This window comes from Choloepus didactylus (assembly GCF_015220235.1).
Source record: "Choloepus didactylus isolate mChoDid1 chromosome 26 unlocalized genomic scaffold, mChoDid1.pri SUPER_26_unloc4, whole genome shotgun sequence".
Lineage (NCBI taxonomy): Eukaryota > Metazoa > Chordata > Mammalia > Pilosa > Megalonychidae > Choloepus > Choloepus didactylus.
The window spans coordinates 242590-267423 of record NW_023637617.1 but is presented as its reverse complement, the minus strand read 5'-3'; the positions used below and the strand labels follow the sequence as shown (position 1 = coordinate 267423).

Below are 24834 nucleotides of genomic sequence, written 5' to 3'. Positions count from 1 at the left end.
GTTCCAGTTACACAACTTCACATCACTCATATCTACTTTCAAATAGGGGCTTCTCTGCTGAGCCTTGTGTACAGAATCAGCTATACACCACACCAAGTTTTTCTGAATCTTTCCCATTTTTCAAAATAGGAATCCCTGTACCCAGGTGTGCCTAATATACAGCAGGAAACCCAAAGTTAAAAAACCTCAGGGAAGAAATCTCACTGGGGCTCAAACCTGTTGAGGAGACAGAGTCAGCCCAGGTTCCAAGTAGGCCTAGAATTCTGGAGGATGCATAGAATGTGCATGCACAAATTACACTGGCTCTTTCATGCCTCACAATAGGTATCAGGTTGCTAAGCCACAAAGCACTATCCCAATGTCGGCCCTGTGGTCTGAAAATATATTGGGCTCCCCAAGTGTGCAGGTGATGGAGGTTTTGGGGCCTGTGCAGAATGTTATAGGTATATGAGGATGATCCTGCAGCCCCAAGGATCAACTGCAGTCCCAATGTATGATGAGGACTTGTGTCTCCCTGGAGGCTGCTATACACAAATGCCAGAGGGCAAATTCCAATTCGGTGTGGGGAAGGTGGAAGTTTAATGAAGTGTCCATGGCCAAGGTTGGGCCTGCCTTTTCTTTTCAATGGTACAGAAATTACCACTGGATCTAAGACATACAGCTTACCATCTTGGGTACTCACTTAGCAGAGACTATCATGAGGCATGCCAATATGCCATCAATGAACCCACTTTAAGTCTGGGAAATTTGAACAACTTTGATGTGTCTGCCCTGTCCACTGTTTATAGCTGACATGAGGATTGGCTAATGGCTGTCTTAGTGGTGGGATTTCATGCTCTATTTATGCTTTCCCTAAGTCTCATTCTGCGCCTAAATGCTGAGTGACAGTCAAGGTGGTCCTGTGATGAAGAGAACACATGATATGTGGAGAGGCTGATATTTTTTGTGTTGAGTCATTTGGAGGTATGATTAGGGTCAGGGATAGAGATTCCTGGTCAGGCATGATGGTGTACCCTGAATATTGTTTGTTCCTTGGTCCATGAATTATAATTGCCCTGAGTGATATTCCTATCCTGGGAGCCAACATACCCTGGCTCTATCAGTTAAAATGATACACATGTAACTGTGAATGCCCATCCCATGACCCCTGTTAATGGTTCTGGGCTTGGGAGAGAATAACCACAAATGTGGCAAATATTTTGTTCCAGTTCTGAAAGCAAGTATATTAGCAAAGGAAGAAGACTTCCCCAACATCTCCATTCCCAAATACGTGATGCCCAAGGGTGTAGGCCCAAGTGGCACTGACTGTGATCATACTTCTCATATCCCTTGAAAGGAGGTCTGTGTAATCTCACCCTAATCTGACCTTGCACTTTCATGAGGGAAACCAAGACAAGTGAATTTTCTTCACTTAATTTCTTTAATCACCGATTTAACATTGTTTCATATTCCTTGTATAATAAGGTTTTCTTTAACAATTTTAAATTTATGTTTTAAAAAACTGTCAGTTTCTTTAATTATTCTTGTAGTATTTCCCTTAAGAACAGACACAGTCCCTTATGTATGCACAGGAACATTATCACAATCATTAAATTAACCTGGTTGTAGTAAAAATATCTCATCAAGGGGCCTGGACCCAACCTCAAAAATTACCCAATCATGTCCTATCAAACAAGCAAAACATTAATACTGATAATAATGATAGAAATGCAGAAAGGCACAAAAGAAAAATAGGGTCCAGTCTCATATCAAACATGGCATTTCTTTTGCAGGTACACTTATTCTCTTTCAACTGTACATATCTCAATTATTTCCTTCATCTGGACATATTAGAAAACTGCTGAACCACCCTTTTAAAGAATGTTACTCAAATTGTGTTTTTTTTTTGCAGAGGTTCTTCCTGATGAAATTGAGTTTATGAAATTTAGGCTGTATTGGCAGAAAATTATTGTGCCCTCATGGTGATCTTTTTTTTTTTTTAATGTTAAGTTAAATTTTTTGTTTCTTTCATTGTATTGAATACATTTTAAACATTATCTATAAGCTACAACAACCCACAAGTAACAAATCACCACTTTATAATAAAGCAAAACAAAGTCTCAGGAAAGCTAGTAACCTGAAATTACTTCTTTGCTTCTGACATTGCACAAGTCTGCATTAATGGGTTATCTTCAAGGTAATTGATTAAAATTTCTAATATTCTACACAGTACTCTTTATACAGTCCATGTATCTTTCTTAGGGTATTGTTTATTGCTGCACAGTCCTAGTTTTCCTGTTTTCCCTCTTGTCATCTATTTCCAGTTACATGAGTACACATCCCTCATATACACTTTTAAATAGAGGCTTCCCTGCTGAGTCTTCCATGCATAATGAGCTACAAACCACACAATGTGTTTCTGAGTCTTTCCCATAACTCCAAATAGGAATCTCCTTCCCCAGGAGTGTCAATTATACAGCAGGAAATCCCAAGTTAAGAATCCTCATGGAAAAAATCCCACTGGGGTGAAACTTGTGAAGGAGATTGAGTCAGCTGAGGTTCCAAAGCAGCCTAGAATTCTGGCTGGTTCTTGAATGTGCATGCACAAATTATGCTGACCCTCACCTGCTTCGCAGTTGGCATCAGGATGCTAAGCAACAGGCCACTATCCACAAGGCTGCCCTTTGTTCTTGAAAAATAAGGGGCTCCCCAATTGTGCAGGGGATGGTGGAGGTGTTGTGGCCTGTGCAGTTTGTATTGGGAATGTGGGGATGATTTTGGAGCCCCAAGGATCACCTGCAATCCCAGTGGATGGTGAGGTTTTGACTCTCCCTGGAGGATGTTAGAAGTGAAAGCCCAAGAGCAAATTCCAATTGAGTGTGTGGTAGGCAGGGCTTTAATGAAGTGCCCCTGGCCAAGCTTGGGGCTACCTTTCTTTTCCAATGGCACAGAAATTACTGCTGGATCTAATACATGCAGCTCAGCATCCTGGATGTTCACTTAGCACAGCTCACCATGAGGCATGCCCATGTGCATTCAATGAACTCAATTGAAGACAGGGAAATTTGGACAATTTTGATGTGTCTGCCCTTTCCACTATTTATAGCTGTCATGAGGACTGGCTCATGGCTCTCTTAGTGGTGGGAATTCTTGCTCTATTTGTGCTTGTGAGATGTCTAATTTGTGGCCTAAATGCTGAGTGACAGTCAAGGTTGTCCTGTGATGCAGAGGCCACATAATATGTGGACAGGCTGATATTTTTTGTGTTGAGTGAGTTGGAGGCATGATTGGGAACAGGGATTGAGACTCCCAGAGGACAGGCATGATGGTGTACACTGAATATCATTTGTTCTTTGGTCCAGGGTTTATCAGTGCCCTGAGGAAAATCCCTGTTCTGGGAAACACATCCTGGCTCTGTCAGTGGAAATTATCCACAGGTAAGTGTGAATGACACCACAGCACTTATACATGGTGCTGGACTTGGAAGAAATTAACCAAAAGAGATTAACCAAAAATGTGGCACATAATTTATTCCAGATCCGAAAGAATGTTTATTAGCAAAGGAAGAAGGCTTCCCTGAACTCTTTTTCCCAAATTTGCTGAAGCCCAAGGGAATAGACCCAAGTGGCACTGACTGTGACCATTCTTCTCATATCCCATGAAAGCAGGCCAGTGTAATCTCACCCTGATCTGACCATGTGTCTTCATGAGGAGGGAAACCAACATATGTGAAGGGCATTTATGTAATTTAATTTTTCACTGAGTTAACATTGTTTCCTATTCCTTGTATAATAAGGTTTTCTTTTACAATAGGAAATTTATGTTTAAAAAAAGTCAGTTTCTTTAATTATCCTTGTAGTTTTTCATTTAAGAACAGAGACATTCTCTGATATAATAACAGGGACATTGCCACAATCATTAAATTAACCTGGTTGTAGTACAAATATCTCATCTAGAGGCCAGGTCCCCACCTCAAAACTACCCAATCTTGTCCTAGACATCAAGGAAATTGTTAATAGTAATAATAATGATAGAATTGTAGAAAGGCACAAAACAAAATCAGTGTCCAGTCTCATACCAAACCTGGCATTTCTTTTCCAGGTATATTTTTTTCTCTTTCATCTGAATATATCTCAATTATTTCCTTCATCTGGACACATTAGAAAACTGCTGAACCATCAGTATAAAGAATATGCCTCAAATTGTGTTACTTTTTAAAAGTTCTTCCTGATGAATTTGAGTGTATGAATTTTAGGCTGGGTTGGCAGAAAATTATTGTAACCCCATGGTGATTATGTTTTAAATGAGAAGTTTAATTTTTGTTTCTTTCATCGTATTGAATTCATTTTAAATATTATCTATAAGCTACAACAGAAAAATATCAAAAAATCACCAGTTTATAAAAAAACAAAGTTTCAGGAAAGCAAGTAACCTAAAATAACTACTTTGTTTCCCACATTGCACAAGTTTGCATTAATTGGTTATCTACCAGGCATTTGATTAAAGATTTCAAATATAAACAGTACTCTTCATACAGTCCATGTATTTTTCTTGAGGTATTTTTTATTACTGCACAGTCCTAGGTTACCTTTTTCACTGCTTGTCACCTAGTTGCAGTTACATGACTTCACATTCCTCACTTCCACTTTCAAAGAGAGGCTTCTCTGCTGAGCCTTTTGTGCAGAATCAGCTGCACAACACATAGTGTTTCTGAATCTTTCCCATTACTCCAGAAAGGAATAACTGTATCCAGGTGTGCCAAATATACAGCAGGAAATCCTAAGTTAAGAAACCTCAGGGAAGAAGTCTCACTGGGGCTTGAAACTGTGGAGGAGACAGAGTGAGCCAAGGTCCCAAAGCAGCCTTGAATTCTGGTGGGTGTTTGGAATGCAATTTATGCTCACCCTCACCTGCCACAAAGTAGACATCAGGATGGAAAGCCACAGGCCTCTATCCCCATGGATGCCATGTGGTCTGAAAATGTAAGGGGATCCCCAACTGTGAAGGTATGGTGGAGGTGTTGTGGCCTGTGCATTGTTTTAGCTATATGATGATGATTCTGTAGCCCTGAGGATCACCTGCAGCCCTGATGGATGGTGAGGGTTTGACTCTCCCTGGATCATTCTATACTGGAATGCCCAAGGGCAAATTCCAATTGGGTGTGGGATAGCCAGGGTTTTAATGAAGTGCCCCTGGCCAACCTTGGGCCTGCTGTGCTTTTCCAATGGAACAGAAATTACTACTGGCTCTAAGACACACAGCTAACCATCCTGGGTGCTCACTTAGCAGAGCCTGCCATGGGGCATGTCCATGTGCATTCAATGAACCAACTAGAAGTCAGGGAAATTTGGACAACTTTGATGTGTCTGCCCTGTCCACTGTTTATAGCTGACAGGATTGGCTCATGGCTGTCTTAGTGGTGGGAATTCTTGCTCTATTTGTGCTTGCCAGAAGTGTCATTCTGGGCCTAAATGCTAAGTGACAGTCAGGGTGGTCCTGTGATGCAGAGACCACATGATATGTGGAAAGGCTGATATTTTTTGTTTTGAGTGTGTTGGAGGCATGGCTGGGGACAGAGATGGAGACTCTCAAAGGGCTGGCTTGATGGTGCACACAGAATATTGTTTGTTCCTTTGTGCAGGAATTATCATTGCCCTGAGGGAAATCCATGTTCTGGGAGCCAATATACCCTGGCTCTATCAGTGAGAATGATCCACAGGTAATTGTGAATGCCCACCCCATGTCCTCCTTTAACATGGTGCTGGACTTGGGGTAGATTAATCACAAATGTGGCACATATGTTTTTCCATATCTGAAAGCAAGTTTATTAGCAAAAGAAGAAGGCTTCCCCAACCTCTCCATTTCCAAATTTGCTGAAGCACAAGGGAGTAGGCCCAAGTGGAACTGACTGTGACCATTCTTCTCATATCCCATGAAATCTGGTCAGTGTAATCTCACCCTGATCTGACCTTGTGCCTTCATGAGGAGGGAAACCCACACATGTGAAGTGCATTTATTTAATTTGTTTTTTCACCAAGTTAACAATGTTTCATATTCCTTCTATAATAAAGTTTTCTTTAACAATAGGAAATTTGTTAAAAAAAATGTCAGTTTCTTTAATTATTCTTGTAGTATTTTGCATAAGAACAGAGATATTCCCTTAAGTATTCATAGGAACATTGCCACAATCATTAAGTTAACCTGGTTGTACTACCAATATCTCATCTAGGGTCCTGGTTCCCACCTCAAGAATTACCCAATCATGTCCTAGTGGCCAAGCAAAATGTTAATATTAATAATGATAGAAATGTAGAAAGTCACAAAACAAATATAGTGTCCAGTCTCATATCAAACATGGTATTTCTTTCTCAGGTATATTTATTCTCTTTCATCTGAATATATCTCAATCATTTCCTTCCGGACATATTAGATATCTTCTGAACCATCCTTTTAAAGTATATTCCTCGGTGTGTTTTTTTCAGTTCTTCCTGATGGACCATTGAAATGTTAATGATCTTACCCTATGTAGTCTATCTTTTCTAAGAGGGAAGGGGTGTGTCCCAGCTCTATTACCCACCTTCCATTCAGAACCAGAACCCAGAGCTTGGGGAAAACGACCACAGACCACACCTTACACCAGTCTGGAATTACAGGATGTTAGGCACCACCTCTTCAGCAGAAAATCACAGTGATCTGAGGTATCACAGGGTGAACCAATTTTTTAAGATTCATGTTCTAGTTTGCTAATGCTGCTGGAATGCAAAACACCAGAAATGAACTGGCTTTTATAAAAGGGGGTTTATTTGGTTACAAAGTTACAGTCCTAATGCCATAAAGTCTCCAAGGTAACACATCAACAATTCAGTACCTTCACTGGAGGATGGCCAATGGTATCCAGAAAACCTCCATTAGCTGGAAAGGCACATGGCTGCTGTCTGTTCCAAGTTCTGGTTTCAAAATGGCTTGCTCCCAGGATGTTCCTCTCCATGCTTCAGCGTCTCTCTAAAATGTCACTCTCAGTTGCTCTTGGGGTGTTTGTCCTCTCTTAGCTTCTCCAGAACAAAAGTCTGCTTTCAAAAGGCCATCTTCAAAATGTCTCTGTAAGCTGAAGTTCCTCTCTCAGTTCCAGTGCATTCTTCAAAGTCTCCCTCTTGGCTGTAGGAAGCTTCCTCCTTCTGTCTGAGCTTATGTAATGCTCCAGTAATTTAATTCATACCCACCCTGAATGGGTGGAGCAACATCTCAATGGAAATTATCAAATTAGAGTCATCACCCACTTTTGTGTGGGATGCATCTCCATGGAAACACTCAAATAAGCAAAGTCTAATCAAAATTTATACATCTGCCCACACAAGATTACATCAAAGATAGTGACATTTTGGGGGACATTATACATTCAAATGGCACACTCCATTCTTTGGACCCCAAAATGACATTTCTTTCCATATGCAAAACACATTCATCCCACAACAGTATCACAGAAACTTACATCATTTCAGTAACTATAGTTAAGTACAAGATCCCATTCAAAATCAATTATAGGTGTGGTCAATCCTAAGGCATAATTGTCCTTTAGGTGTGGATCTGTGAACTAAGAACAAGTTATGTGCTTCCAATATACAAAGAAGGGATATTGATAAAATAAACATTCCCATTGCCATAAGTAGAAACAGTAAGGAAAACAGGTTTAACAGGACCAAAACAGTTCCTAAAACCTGCAGGACAAACTCCATTAGATTTCAAAATCTGAGAGTCATTAACAGAATGATGTTGCATCCTTTGGGCTTGAGAGACCAGGGGTCTATCCCATCCTAAGGGCCTTTTTGGCAGCCCTTTCCTCTCCAAATGGTGGAGTGAATGTTCCAACATAGCCAAACACTGGGGAGACCACCTTCTCAGCCCCACCCTCCTCAAACACCAGGGCAGCACCCAGATTCCCTTCCATCTCTGGGGCACATGTTCAACCCCTTCAGAATGGTGGGGTGGCAGCCAGGCTCTCCCCAATTCCCTGGAAATGTGCTCCACTCCCTTTGGGGCTTGAGGTGGCAGAACATTTCCTGAGCATCAAGGCAGAAGGCCCACCCTTGACCTCTGGGGCAAACTCAGCCTATTCATGTGTGTGGGCCACTCCACTTTCCCAGCCCAAGACCTCTTGACTGCAGACCTCAAGATCCATGGCTCTGTCTTTGAAGAAATCTTTTCTTCAATTTCTTCCTTGTCTGTCTCCTCCAGCCCAGACTGGCAGTGGCTCCATCTATAAAGACCTCACAGAAATTCTGTTGGCTTCACATGAAGCATACAGGGATCAAAGCCATCAGACAACAGGACTTTCCACAGATCCTTTCTGCTTAACTCCTTCTCCAATCTTGGCTTGTCCTGAAATGGCAGCTGGGTTCCATGTTTGGTTACATCCTCACATTGGGTTGTAGCTTCTGGAGTTCCAATCACTGGAAGCCTGGAATTTTCCAAACCATCAGTTTCTGGTTTCTTTAAGCACAAGAGTTCAGTTCTAAGTTTATCTCTGTCTTGTTGCATTTTACCATAAGCTGCAAGTAGAAGCCAGGCTACTACTTCTGTATCTTTCTTGGAGAGCTCATCAGCTAAATACTCCAGGTGATTGCTTTCAAATTCTGCTTTCCATCCAACACCAGGACTCAACTTTGCCAAATTCTCTGCCACTTTAAAACAAGTTTTGTCTTCTTTTCAGCTTGCAAGAACACATTCATCATTTTTGCTTGAGGCCTCATCAGAAGTATCCTTAGAATCCATATTTCTACAAACGGTCTCTTCAAATCAGTTATGCCTTTTCTATCAAGCGTCTCACAATTCTTCCAGAATCTTCCCTTATCCATTTAAAAAGTCATTCCAACATGTTTGGTATTTGCAAACTCAGCAGCACCAGCACCCCACTTCTCTAGTACCAAAAGCTGTTCTAGTTTGCTAATGCTGCTGGAATGCAAAACACCAGAAATGGATTGGATTTTATAAAGGGGATTTATTTGCTTACACAGTTACAATCCTAAGACCACCAAGTGTCGAAGGTAACACATCAACAATTGGGTACGTTCACTGGAGGATGGCCAATGGTATCCAGAAAACCTCCATTAAATGGGAAGGCACATGCCTGGTGTCTGTTCCAAGTTCTGGTTTCAAAATGGCTTGCTCCCAGGATGTTCCTCTCTATGCTTCAGCTTCTCTCCAAAATATCACTCTCAGTTGCTCTTGGGGTGTTTGTTCTCTCTTAGCTTCTCCAGAATGAATGTCTGCTTTCAAAAGGCCATCTCCAAAACATCTCTGTAAGCTGAAGCTCCTCTGTCAGTTCCACTGCATTCTTCAAAGTGTCCCTCTTAGCTGTAGCAAGCTTGCTCTTTCTGTCTGAGCTTATATAGTGCTCCAGTAAATTAATTCAGACCCAACCTGAATGGGTGGGGCAACACTCCCATGGAAATTATCCAATTAGATTCATCACCCACAGTTGGGTGGGGCACATCTCCATGGAAACACTCAAAGAATCAATCTAATCAAAACTTATACATCTGCCCACACAAGATTACATCAAAGATAATGACATTTTGGGGGACATAATACATTCAAACTGGCACAACACACCCTAAGGGAAACCAGATATGGAATATTTCTTCCTTCTGGGGCCTGAGCCCATTCTGGTCTGGGAAAATCTGATTGGGGTAGCCAAGGAAACCATGTCTAGACAACAGAAAACTGCAATATACACTAAGAAAAATGAAGTTATGTCCCAGTCAAAGGAACAAACTTACACTTCAACTGAGATACAGGAATTGAAGCAACTAATAATAAGTCAATTCAAAAAGTTTAGGGAAGATATGGCAAAAGACAGGAACCATATAATGAAAACACTGGATGTACTTAAGGTAGAAAATGAAAGATTGAAAAATCAACAGACAAAATGTATGGAAATGAAAGACACAACACAAGAGATGAAAGACACAATGGAAATAGAAAGCAGCAGATCTCAAGAGGCAGAAGAAAACACTCAGGAACTGGAGAACAAAGCACCCGAAAGCCTACACACAAAAGAACAGATAGAGAAAGAGAAAACAATGGAAATATATGAGCAATGTGTCTGGGAACTTAAGAACAAAACAAAAAGCAAGAATGTATGTTTCACTGGTGTCCCAGAAGAAGAGAAGGGAAAAGTGGCACAGAATCAATAATAGAGGAAATAATCAATGAAAATTTCCCATCTCTTACAAAAGACATAAAATTATGGATCCAAGAAGTGCAGCATACCTCAAACAATAGATATGAATAGGCCTATGCCAAGACACTTAATAATCAGATTACCAAACATCAAAGATAAAGAGAGAATCTTGAAAACAGCAAAGGAAAAATGATCTATCACCTACAAAGGAAGCTTGAGAAGACCGTGAGGATTTCTCAATAGAAACCATGGAGGAAAGAAGGAAGTGGGGTGATATATTTAAGATACTGAAAGAGAAAAACCACCAACCAAGAATCCTATATCTGGCAAAGCTATCCTTCAGATATGAGGAAGAGCTTAAAATATTCTCTGACAAACAGAAAATGACTAAGATTGTGGACAAGATGCCTGTTCTACAGGAAACACTAAAGGAAGCACTGCAGACAGAAAAGAAAAGAGTGAGATGTTTGGAAAACAATTTTGGGAGATAGTAGCATAGCAACGTAAGTACACTGAACAAAGATGACTGAGAATATGGTTGAAAGAAGAAGGCTTGGTTCATGTGGGACACCATAACAAAAGACAAATAATAAAGACTGGGACTGAATAACTCAGGAAAACCTAGGGTGCTCAATGGTTGTAATAAAAGGTACAAATGTGTTTTTACATGAGGTAGAACACATGAATGTCAACATTGCAAGGTTTTAAAAATAGGGTGGGATTGGGAGAAAATACAATCAATGCAAACTAGAGACTATAATTAACAGAAACATTGTATTATGCTTCCATTAATACAACAAAGGCAATATACCAAAGCTAAATGCATATGAGGGGTGGGGAATAGGGGAAGGGTATAGTATTACTGGCTTTGGTGATGTTGCCTGACTTTTTATTCTACTTTAGGTTAATGCTATCTTTCCTTTTGTTGCTTTCTAGCTGTCATGCTTTCTTTTCTCTTTTTCTCCTCTTTACTTTTTCTTTTGTGTCTCTACCATCTTTGACTCTTCCTCTGTCTTTGTGGAAGAAATGGAAATGTCCTTATATATGAGTTGTGATGGTGCTCAATACATAAATACATGACTACACAGGGAACCAACAATTGTTTACTTAGGATAGAATGTATGGTATGTGAACAAAACCATTTTAAAAGAAATGGGTTGGTGAAGAAAACTTCAGGGCAGTATATTGAGTGAAATAAGACAGACACATACAGGCAAATATTGCAGGATCTCAATGATATGAACTAATTATACTATTTAAACTCATAGACATGAAGTGTAGGTTACCAGAATATAGAAATGAGGCTAAAGGGGAGCATTTGCTTATTATGAGCAGAATGTTCAACTAGAGTGAACTTAAATGTTTTGAAATGGACAGTGGTGATGGCAGCATGTTGTGAGAATAATTAACAGTGCTGAAAGGTGTGTGAAGCTCAGAGTCATGCATGTCACCAGAAGGAAAGCTGGAGGTTAAAAGATGGAAATGTATAAAATAGTGAATCTTGTGGTGGACAATGTCTGTGATTAACTATACAAATATTAGAAATCTCTCTCACAAACTAGAACAAATGCATGTTACTATAACTAGAAGCTAATAATAGAGAGGTATATAGGGAAAAATATAAACCTATTGCAAACTACATACTACAGTTAGTAGTATCTTAACATTCTTTCATCAACAGTAACAAACATACTATACCAAAACTATGAATCAATAATGAAGGGGGGGCATGGTTTGGGGTATGGGAGGATCTGAGTTTCATTTTTTGTCTTTATTTCTTTCCTGGAGTAGTGAAAATGTTCTAAAAATTGAAAGAAATAATTGTGATGATGGATGCACAGCTGTATGGTGGTGCTGTGGGCAACTGATTGTACACTTCGGATCTTTGGATAGTTGTATGATATGTGAACAATGTCAATAAAAAAAGTATATCAAGTTAAGCAAATGCCAAGAGGTGAAAGCAACAGAAAATTTTAAACCATATGAAAAAACCAGATGATATGGATAACTCAAACCCAAACACTCAAATGAAAAGATGAGAGGAGACACAGTACTGGGAGCAATTAATCAAAGAACTAAAGACAAACAATGAGAGCATGGCACAGGATATAAATGACATGAAGAAGACCCTAGAAGAACATGAAGAAATTGCAAGAGTAAATTAAAAAATAGATGATCTATGGAAATAGAAAGTGTTGAACAAATTAAAAAAGTTCTGGATACTCATAGAACAAGACTAGAGGAAGCTGAACAGTGAATCAGTGACCTCAAGGATGACAAAGTGAAAAATGAAGGAACAAAAGAGAGAAAGGGGGAAAAATTGAAAAAATTGAAATGGACCTCAGGGATATGATAACTAATATAAAATGTCCAAGTATAAGACTCATTGGTGTTCCAGAAGGGGAAGAGAAGGTAAAAGGTCTAAGAAGAGTATTCAAAGAAATTGTTGGGGAAAACTCCCCCAACCTTCTAAACAACATAAATACACAAATCATAAATGCCCAGTGAACTTCAAATTGAATAAATCCAAATAAACCCACTCTGACACATGTTCTGATCAGATTGTCAAATACTGAAGACAAGGAACAAGTTCTGAAAGCAGCAAGAGAAAAGCAATTCATCACTTACAAAGGAAACAGCATAAAACTAAGTAGTGACTACTCAGTGGCCACCATGGAGGTGAGAAGGCAGTGGTGTGACCTATTTAAAATTCTGAGAGAGAAAAATTGCCAACCAAGAATTCTTTATCCAGGAAAGCTCTCTTTCAAACTTGAGGGAGAGCTTAAATTTTTCATAGACAAACAAATGCTGAGAGAATTTGCTTGCAAGAGACCTGCTCTACTTGACATACTAACAGGAGTCCTACTGACAGAGAAACAATGAAAGGAGAGAGAGATATGGAGAAAGGTCAGTATTAAACAGTTGCAGTACATGTAAATTAAATGACATTAATAGATAGAGGGAAAAATTATATCTGACAAACATAAACCAAAGGATAGTTTGCCTAATTCAAAAAATGCCTTCACAGTAATAACACTGAATGTAAATGAATTAGACTCCCCAATTAAAAGATATAGATGGGCAGCATCTATCAAAAAATATGAACCATCAATATGTTGCATACAAGAGACTCATCTTAGACACAGAGACACAAAGGAATAGAAAGTGAAAGGATGGAAAAAATATTTCATTCAAGCTACAGCCAAAACAGAGCAGGAGTATCAGTATGAATCACAAATAAAATAGACTTTAAATGCAAGAATATTATGAGAGACAAAGAAGGCCACTACATACTAATAAAATGGACAACTCAACAAGAAGAAATAACAATCATAAATGCTTTTGCACCCAATCAAGGGGCCACAAAATATATGAGACAAACACTGGCAAAACTAAAGGAAAATAATTGATGTTTCTGTGGGAGACTTCAACACATCATTCTCTCCTATACATAGATCAATCAGACAGAAGACTAATAAGGAAATTGGAAACCTAAACAATCTGATAAATGAATTGGATTTAACAGACATGTATAGAACATTACATCCTAAATCACGAGGATACATATTCTTCTCTAGTGCTCATGGAACTTTCTCCAGAATAGATCATATGCTTGGACAGAAAACAAGCCTCAACAAATTTTAAAAAATTGAAATTATTCAAAGCACATTCTCTGACCACAATGGAATAAAATTAGAATTCAATAAGCATCAGAGACATAGAAAATTCACAAATATCTGTAGCTTAAACAATGCACTCCTAAACAATCAGTGGGTTAAAGAAGAAATAACAAGAGAAATTTCTAAATATATAGAGATGAATGAAAATGAGAACACAACCTAACAAAACCTGGGGATGCAGCAAAAGTACTGAGGGGGAAATTTATAGCACTAAATGCATACATCAAAAAGGAAGGAAGAGCTAAAATCAAAGAACTAATGAGCAACTGAAGAAGCTAAAAAAGGAACAGCAAACCAATCCAAAACCAAGTAGGAAAAAAGAAATAACAAGGATTAAAGCAGAAAGAAATGACATAAAGAACAACAACAACAACAACAACAAAAAAATACAGAGAGAATAAATAACACCAAAAGTAGGTTCTTTGAGAAGATCAACAAGATTGACAAGCCCCTAGCTAGACTGACAAAATCAAAAATAGAAAAGAGCCATATAAACAAAATAATGAATGAGAAAGGTGACATTACTGCAGATCCCAAAGATATTTAAAAAATTATAAGTGGATACCATGAACAACTGTATGCCAAAAAACTGGATAATGTAGGAGAAATGGATATTTTTCTGGAAACATATGAAAAACTTAGAGTGGCTAGAGAAGAAATAGAAGACCTCAACCAACCAATCACAAGCAAAGAGAGCTAATCTGTCATCAAAAATCTTCCCACAAATAAATGCCCAGGACCAGATGGCTTCACAGGGGAATCCTACCAAACTTTCCAAAAAGAACTGACAGCAATTTACTTAAACTTTTTCAAAACATTGAAGAAAATGGAGTACTATCTCTTCTGGTTTGCTAATGCTTCCAGAATGCAAAACACCAGAAATGGATTGGATTTTATAAAAGGAGGGCTATTTGATTTCACAGTTACAGTCTTAAGGCCATAAAGTGTCCAGGGTAATGCATCAAAAATTTGGTACCTTCCCTGGAAAATGGCCAATGGTGTTTGGAAAACCTGTTAGCAGGGAAGGCATGTGGCCAGCATCTGTTTGAAGTTCTGGTCTCAAAATGGCTTTCTCCCAGGATGTTCCTCTCTAGGCTTCAGCTCCTCAAAAATGTCATTCAGTTGCTCTTGGGGCATTTGTCCTCTCTTAGCTTCTCTGGAGCCAAAGTCTGCTTTCAAAGGCCATGTCCAAAATGTCTTTGTAAGCTGAAGCTACTCTCTCAGTTCCAGTGCATTCTACAAAGTGTCCCTTTTGGCTGTAGTGCCTCTGTGAAATGTCACTCTGAGATGCACTGAGTTCCTTCTGTTTTTCAGCTCATTTATATGGCTCCAGTGATTTAATTTAGACTCACCCTGAATGGGTAGGGTAACACCACCATGGAAATTAGCCAATCAGAGTCATAACCCACAGCTGGGTGGGGTGCATCTCCATGGAAACTCTCAAAGAATTATAATCTATTCAACACTGATACATCCACCCACACAAGATTACATCAGAGATAATGGTGTTTGGGGGCATATAATACATTCAAAGTGGCATACTACCTAACATATTTTATGAAGCTAACATCAATCTAATACCAAACCAGGCAAAGATGCTACAGAAAAGGAAAACTATAGGCCAATCTCCTTAATAAATATAGAGACAAAAATCTTCAAGAAAATGCTTGCAAATTCATTCCAAAGACACATTAAAAAAATCATACACCATGACAAAGTGGGGTTCATTCCAGGCATGCAAGGATGCTTCAACATAAGAAAATCAATGTATTACAACACATTAACAAATCAAAAGAGAAAAATCATCTGATCATCTCAATAGATGCTGAAAAAGCATTCAACAAAATCCAACATCCTTTTTTGATAAAAACACTTCAAAAGGTAGGAATTAAAGGAAACTTCCTCAATATGATAAAGAGTATATATGAAAAACCCACAGCTGGCATAGTACTCAATGGTGAGAGACTGAAAGCCTTCACTCTAAGATCAGGAAGAAGACAAGGATGGCTGCTCTCACCACTGTTATTCAACATTGTGCTAGAAGTTCTAGCCAGGATAATCTGGAAAGACAGAGAAATAAAAGGAATTCAAATTGGAAAGGCAGAAGTAAAACTGTCATTATTTGCAGATGATATGATCTTATATCTGGAAAACCCTGAGAAATCAGTGATATGGCTACTAGCATTAATAAACAAATTTAGCAAAGTAGCAGGATACAAGATGAATCCACATAAGTTAGTAATGTTTCCATATGCTAGAAACGAACAAAGTGAAGAGACACTCAAGAAAAAGACACCATTTTCAAAAACAACTAAACAAATCAAGTACCTAGGAATAAGCTTAACCAAAGATGTAAATGACCTATACAAAGAAAACTACATAACTATACTAAAAGAAATAGAAAAGGAGCTTAAAAGATCAAAAAATGTTCCATGTTCATGGATAGGAAGGCTAAATGTCATTAAGATATCAATTCTACCCAAACTAACCTACAGATTCAATGCAATCCCAATCAAAATTCCAACAACATACTTTGCAGACTTGGGAAATGGATTATCAAAATTATTTGGAAAGGGGAGATGCCTCAAATTGCTAAAAACACTCTACAAAAGAAAAATGAATTGGGAGGACTTATACTTCTTGACTTTGAAACTCATGATAAAGCCACAGTATTAAAAACAGCATGATACTGGCAGAAAGATAGACATATTGATCAATGGAACTGAATTGAGAATTTGGAGATAGACCACCAGATCGACAGCTGACTGATCTTTGATAAGGCACCCAAAGACACTGAACTGGGACATAAGTCTTTTCAACAAATGCGATGGGGAGAGTTGGATATACATACTCAAAAGAATGAAAGAGGACCCCTACCTCACACCCTACACAAAATTTAACTCAAAGTGGATCAAAGACTTCAATATAAAAGACAGTACCATAAAACTCCTAGAAGATAATGTAGGGAAACATATTCTAGACCTTGTATTAGGTGGCCACTTCCTAGACCTTACACCCAAAGCACAAACAACAAAATAAAAAATAGATACATGGGAACTCCTCAAGCTTAGAAGTTTATGTACCTCAAAGGAATTTGTCAAAACAGTAAAGAGGCAGCCAACTTAATGGGAAAAAAATTTTGGAATCCATGTATCTGACAAAACACTGATATCTTTCATATATAAAGAAATCCTACAACTCAATGAGACTAGTACAGACAGCCCAATTATAAAATGGACAAAAGATATGAAAGACAGTTCTCTGAAGAGGAAATACAAATGGCTGAGAAACACATGAAAAAATGTTCAGCTTCACTAGCTATTGGACGCAAATTAAGACCACAATGAGATCCCATCTCACACCAATTAGAATGGCTGCCATTAAACAAACAGAAAACTACAAGTGCTAGAAAGGATGTAGAGAAATTGGAACTCTTATTCACTGTTGGGACTGTATAATGGTTCAGCCACTCTGGAATTCAGTTGGGCAGTTCCTTAGAAAACTAGATATAGATTTACCCTTTGATCCAGCAGTTGCACTTCTTGGCATATACCCAGAAGATCTGAAAGCAGTGACACAAACAGATATCTGCACAACAATGTTAATAGTAGCATTAGTCACAATTGCCAAGAGTTGGAAACAACCCAAATGTCCTTCAACAAATGAGTGGATGAATAAAATGTGGTATAAACACACTATGGAATACTACATGACACTAAGATGGAAAAATGTGAAACATATGACAACATGGATGAATCATGAAGACATAATGCTGAACAAAATATGCCAGTTACAAAAAGAGAAATATATGCTACCACTAATGTGAACATTGAAAAAATGTAAAATAAATGATTAGTAATGTAGAATGTAGGGGAACTACTAATAGAAAGCAATTAATGAAGGGGGAATATAACCCAATAAGAACAGATAAGCTATTGTGTGAAAATTTAACATTCTGGGAATGTCCAGGAATGATTATGGTTTGTTAATTTCTGGTGGATATGGTAGGAACAAGTTCACAGAAATGTTGCTGCATTAGGTTGTTTTCTTGGGGTACAGTATGAACTTGTTGGAAGTAAAGTGGTTATTTTAGGTTAGTTGCCTTTTTCTTACTCCCTTGTTATGGTTTGCTTGAAATGTTTTTTATTGTATGTTTTTTTTATTTTTTATACAGTTAATTAAAAAAATAAAAAATATGCAGAACCCCCCTGAGGAGTTGGTGGAGAATGCAAGGGTGTTGGGCCTCCCTACCTCAATGGTCTGATGTACTCACAGACATTGGGGACTGGTGGTTTGATGGGCTGAGCCCTCTACCATGGGACTTGACCTGGGCAAGACTGTTGCTGTAAAAGATAGGATAGGCCTGCCTATAATTGTGCCTAAGTGTCTCTTCCTGAATGCCTCTTTGTTGCTCAGATGTGGTCCTCTCTCTCTAGCTAAGCCAACTTGGCAGATGAAATCACTACCCTACCCACTACATGGGATCTGACACCCAGGGGAGTGAATCTCCCTAGCAACATGGAATATGACTCTTGGGGAGGAATCTAGACCTGACATCATGGGATGGAGAACATCTTGACTAAAAGGGGGATATGAAAGGAAATGATTACCCTTCACTGGCAGAGAGATTCCAAGAGAAGCTGAGAGGTCACTCTGTTGGGCACCCTTATGCACAATCTAGACAACCCATTTTAGGGTCTAATGAATTGGAATAGCTAGCCATAAATGTCTGTAACTGTCAAACTACAACCCAGAACCCTCCAGTCTTGAAGACAATTGTATAAAAATGTAGCTTATGAGGGGGTGAAAATGCAATTGGAAAAGCCATATGGACCACATTCCCCTTTGTTCAGTGTGTGGATGGATAAGTAGAAAAGTGGGGGTAAAAAGAGAATTCTTACAACTCAATGACAAGAGTTCAAACAGCCCAATTTTAAATGGGCAAAAGATATGAAAAGGCATTTTCCTAAAGAGGAAATACAAATGGCTAAAAAACACATGGAAAAAATGTTCATCTTCACTATTAGTGAAATGCAAATCAAAGCCATAATGAGATACCATCTCACACCAATAAGAATGGCTGCCATTAAACAAATAGGAAATAACAAATGCTGGAGAGGGTGTTGAGAAATTGGAGCCCTTATTAATTGTTGGTGGGGATGTATAATGGTACAGCTACTATGGAAGACAGTTTGGCAGTTTCTCAGAAAACTGTATATTGAATTACCCTGCAATCCAGCAATTCCACTTTTTGGTATATACCCAGAGGTTTTGAAAGCAGTGCCATGAACAGACATTTGCACAGTGATGTTCATAGTGGCATTGTTCACAATTGCCAAGAGATGGAAACAGTCCAAGTGTCCATGAACAGTTGAGGAGATAAACAAAATGTGGTATCTACATATGATGGAAAGCTATGCAGCAATAAGGAAAATGGTCATGAAACAGATGACAACATGTATGAACCTTGAAGATATAATGCTGAGTGAAATAAGTCAGGCACAAAAGCAGAAATATTGTAAGTTACCACTACTATGAACTTCCTGAAAAATGTAAAATCAATGCCTTATAACATAGAATATTGGGAACCTAGAGAAAGACAGAAGTTAGTAAAGGGGAAATAATAACCTAATATGTTCAGATATGTTAGTGAGGGTGAATTTAAAGGTATGGTAATGGATAGGGGTGATGACTGTTTATTAATGGAATTATAAGTATCAGAGCTGCACTTGTAGGCACATGGCAGGTAGGGAGTGCAGTATATTTGAGCTGGGACAGAACAGTCAACAAATGATGCTGTTCAAAAAAATAAAAGAAGACCCCTACCTCACACCCTATACAAAGACCTCAATACAAGTGACAGCACAATAAAACTCTGTGTTAGGAATTGTAAAAAAATGTAATGTGTGGATCAAACCAACATGAAGCAGATAACTGCCCTGCACAGTAGCAGGTGCTGTTCTGTCTACAAGGGAGTGAGGACCAAAGATACATATAAAAAAGGAAGTCACTGAAGCCTAATAGAGTTTACCCAGGAGGTTTGATAATAGTTAATAGATCACCTGTACCTCCACCAAGGGGTACGCTCCCCCACTGCAGACATGCTGATGAAACTAAGATAAGGAAGTCTTTGTAATCATCCTAAGGAATTAGCCCTTTCTTGAGATGTGCAGCAAAATACTTCTACTTCTGGATAAATTGCCATAAATACTGGCCTGAGCCCCAGGAAAAGTTGGAGGTCTCACCCAGGAGGGGATGCTGTGCCTGGGACCATGTGCCAACTAGGATTCTGATCGGCTGAAAATTGGGACCTCCTCAGCCAGTAGTATTGGATGTGGGGGCTTTCCCTGGTTTGGTGAGTTTTTCTTTTCTTTTCCTTTGTCTGCTGGACAGACTGCTTTACTTTCAACAATCAGTTTAGTGAATTTTTTCTTTTCTTTTCCTTTGCTGGACAGACTGCTTTACCTTCAACTATTGTGTCCTTAATGATAAATACTTGTAGTCTTGTAATTCAATAAATTTTCTTCAGTAAAGTTATAATATTCAGTTTGTGTCTCTTCCCTCCTCCCATGATTTACCTTGCACAACAAACTCTTAAAAGATAATATACGGAAACATTTTCAAGGCATAGTAATAAGAGGTGGCTTCTTACTTACACCCAAAGCACAAGCAACATAAGAAAAAAAACAGATAAATGGGAACTCCTCAAAATTTAAAGCCCTGTGTCTCAAAAGACTTTATCAAAAGGTTGAAGAGGCAACCAACTGACTGGGAAAAAATGTTTGAAAAACATATATCTGATAAGAGACTGATATCCTGCATATAAAAGAAATCCTACAACTCAACAACAATAGTACAGACAGTGCAATTTTAAAATGGGCAAAAAACATGAAATAACATTTTTCCAAAGAGGAAATACAAATGGCTAAAAAAAAAAAACCATGAAAAATAATTCATCTTCACTAGCTATTAGGGAAATGCAAATCTAAACCACAATGAGATACCATCTCACACCAAAAAGAATGGTTGCCATTAAATAAATAGGAAACAAGTACTAGAGAGGATGTGGAGAAATTGGAACTCTTTTTCACTGCTGGTGGGACTGTATAATGATATAGCTGCTGTGAAGACAAGTTGGTGGTTTCTCAGAAAACTGATATTGAATTACCCTATGATCCAGCAATTCCACTTCTGGTATATTCCCAGAGGGTCTGAAAGCAGTGACATGAACAGACATTAATAAAGGGGGAATAATAACCGAATATGTTCAGATATGTTAGTGAGGGTGAATTTAAAAGTATGGGAATGGATAGGAATGATGATAGTTAATGTGATTATAAGTATCAGAGCTGCATTGAAGGCAAACAGGATTGAAAGGGATTGTTTGAAGACATGTATCCTGCAGATCAGGACTATAAACTTAGATAGATGCTTGCATGATATACTTCTAAGGTATGACACAGGTACAGAGAGTTGAGAACAGAGTGGTATATGGGAAAAATCTACCTATTGCATACTAGGAACTCTAATTGATAGGAATACCTTACTAATACCATACAAATACTAGTGACAAATAATTAAGGGCTAAAAAGAGCTATGGGATGTTTTGAGTCATGAGAATCATTTAAAATGGTGAGTGATGAGGATTGTACAACTAAGGGATGATAATGTGAGATAGTGATTAATTATTGTGCTCCAAACATATCCCATGTGAAATAGGAATCCCCTACTTTATAATATAGTCAAGCCCTCAATTTTTAGGCTTGCTCTTGTGAAACTTACGGTTGTAAAGGGGAGGTTAAGTCCACCTATAATTATGCCTATGAGTCACCCCCAGAGAACCTCTTTTGCTGTTTTGCTCAGATGCAGACTTTCTCTCTCTAAGCCCCAACTCTACAAATAAATCCATCACCCTGCCCCTGACATGGGACAGGACCCCCCCCCCGCAGGTGAAAGAGTCTCCATGGTGATGGGGAACCCAGAATCCAGAAATGAGCCTGACCCTGGCATTAAGGGCTTGAGAATGCCTTTCTGACCAAAAGCAGGAAAAGAAAGACAATAAAATAAGGTTTTGGTGGCTAAGAGATTTTAAACATAGTCAAGAGGCTGCTCTGGAGGTTACTCCTATGGAAGCTTCAACTCAATATCCTAAATGTCCACAGTATGATAAGCCCAAGTCAACAATTGTCCCACAAACCCTATAGAATACCTGGGTCCCTACCTGAGACTATAAAAGTTTCATTCACTAAATTTATTCTTCAGAAACTTAAATCACCCAGAGAGCTCCTATTCTGGCTAAGTCCCAAAACCTAGAGACAACAGTTTCTTCAAAAACATCAACCAGTTTTGTCCCCTTTTCCCATAATGTCAACACCCCTTGTCAACATGAACAAGTTAGTCTGCCTAGACATCCGTAAAGATTGGGAAAGTGATTAAACTAGAGGAAGGGGTAGCAACAGACAAGATGGAATTTAACAAAGGATCAGGAATACTGAATCTCTATATAATTTTCTTTTTCTTAGTTGCACTTGGAATGTAATCACTACTATGTAAATATGTTATACTCTACAATAAAAAATACTATTTAAACAGTGAAGTGCTAAGGTTAAGAGTGTAGGCTTTAGAGTCTGACAGACATGGGTTCAAAATCTGAGTTGCCACTTAATGGCAGGGGGCTTTTGGAAGTGTTTTAGAATTCACTGGACCTGTTCCCTGATAGTAAAAACACAACAGCAAGCCCAGCTCAAAGGGACAACTAAGGCACTGTTTGTAAAATGAAACATCTTACCTGGGACTTACTGAGTCCAAAGCAACACAAAAAGTAACTGATTTTAAAACAATGAAAATTTAGAATCAGAATTTGTTGAATTACTTTAAGGTTTAATTTAATAGTACACCATATTTTACTTGATATTTTTGACATGTTATGTTGTATGTTATAATTTATTAGTGTTTTATGGGTGATCAGGAATATATTCACTGAGCATCCAGTGTGTCCTAAAGGGCCCATGACTGAATTCCCAGAAATGTTTCACTGTAAATGGGAAATTTGCTGCAGCAAATAGATGCTCAAATGCAGACTTCAATTCTCTAATTTTCATTCATTCCCCCCCCATCACAATCACTCCAGCCTCAGTAGATTTGGTCACCATCGCACTAACCCCACCCTATTAACACCTCTGTTTTATCTTTCCACTCTTTAAAAATAGAAAACCTTTATATTATCATTTAATAAAAATTAGGAACTATGGATAAACACAAAGAAGAAAATTAACATGCCTTATTATTTTATCTATCACTCCAGGAGCAACCCGGGTTGAGTAATGTGGCAACTATCATCTTACCTCTAGCACTCCAGGATGGCTCCTATCTTGGAAAGTGTATTGCAGCATGGCATTCTCCTGTACAATGTATCAGGGACTTCCTTCAGGCCTGTGACTGTGCATTCGACCCACCCCTCCCACAGTCCTGGTTTACTTGGCAAATCTTCCATGGGCCGTGCCCCATGGAGTGCTTCCAGATGTTCCTTGAACTAATGTTGAAATGTGTATTTTCCTACCTAATTCTTTGGAATAAATTAAGCCATGAAGTCAGAAGTCTTTCTTGCATACTTCAGAAGCCAATGCAAAATCTCCATCTCTCAACCTGAGAACCTCTTCCCTGCTTCCTATGGCTAACAACCAGCCTTTGATTTGCAACCCCAAACTGCAAGCTCCACAAGAGAGGGTGGAATTCACTACAAGGCTCACCATTCACATATTCACTAGATATCTCAAGCCAGGATTTGAGCAGTTTGGTAATTACCCAACCATTATTTAACCCTGGTAATGGAGAACCGCCAATGCACCCTCAGGATCCTCAAGCCTCACTCCTTTCCTCTCTACTGCGCAGTTTTGCCTGCAGGCCCAGGGTCACGGTGAGGTCGGGCCTGCAGGGGGTCAAGGCAAAGGTCAAAAGCTCTAAGGACTGCCCTGCAGTTCCCCGGATTAGGAAGTCGCTGCCACCTGGTGCCCTCCAACTCTTTGATCAGGGATCACTGAGGTGGAAGAACAAGCATCCCCAGAAGGGCCTCTGCTTAGACCCATCCAGCCGCATCCTTGGGGTCTGGGTTTACGAGGTGTCCCCCGGTCCCCGGCCCATCCAGGTCCTGGAAGCCAGAGGTGGGGGCGGGGGTAGAGAGCAGTGGGTGCCAGGGGCAAAGGTCAGAGGATTACCTACCGCAGGCCCCTCTCCAACTAGCGACTACAGAGCCAGCCTCGGCTCCCAGAGTAACTTGGGGCCAAGGGAGTGGGGGTTGTCCAAGGCTCATCACTTTCTCTAGGCACCGGCTGCTGGGATGGGGGTTCCGGCGCTCCCCGCTCCCCTTATCGCGGGTTAGGATGTGGGCACTTCTGTTCAACTCAGGGCACTAAGGACGCAGCTTCCACCCGCAGGATCCTGACCTCGGAGGACTCAGGGGTTCGCAGGGTGGGGACGCAGAGAGGGCGCGGTGTCCAGGGGCTCCGGCGGGAAGTAGCCGACCCCTTCCAGACCGAAACCTAACTCCACCAGCTCGACAAATTGCCAAGTGAATCGGCGGCACCCCAGCCCCTCCCAGCACCGGAAGCCCTGTGACCCGAGCCGAGGGGCGGGGCCGGCCATCTCCCGCGGGACGGGAGCGCAGGCGCGGCCCACACGGTATCGCCTGCGACCCCGCGACCCCGCTGGTGGCATCACTTTGGCGCCCCGGCCTCCACCGACTGCGCAGATAAAGGCCCCTAGGCTGCGGAAATGATGGTGGGGAGTAGCCAAGCCCGGGAGACCCGGGTGAGTATGGACACAGGCAGCTGTGTGTGTGCGTGTGTGTGTGCGTGCGTGTGTGTGTGTGTTGAGGGGGCGGCCGACGTAGCACCCAGAGGTGGGAGCGCCCAGGCCGGGTGTAGCAGGGAGTGCACGGGCCTGCTGAGCCGCGGGCGAGCCCCGAAACTTATTGGGTACCGGACGTGTGGAGTCCTC

At 39.8% G+C, this 24834-nt stretch overlaps 1 long non-coding RNA gene across 1 annotated transcript; it reads left to right on the top strand.

The window, feature by feature from the left end:
• The first annotated feature begins 3336 nt into the window (after positions 1-3336).
• LOC119525801 lies at positions 3337-23435 on the top strand. The gene is made up of 2 exons (XR_005215018.1): positions 3337-3416; positions 23144-23435. It is a non-coding gene; the product is annotated as an uncharacterized LOC119525801 (long non-coding RNA).
• Positions 23436-24834: the final 1399 nt, after the last annotated feature.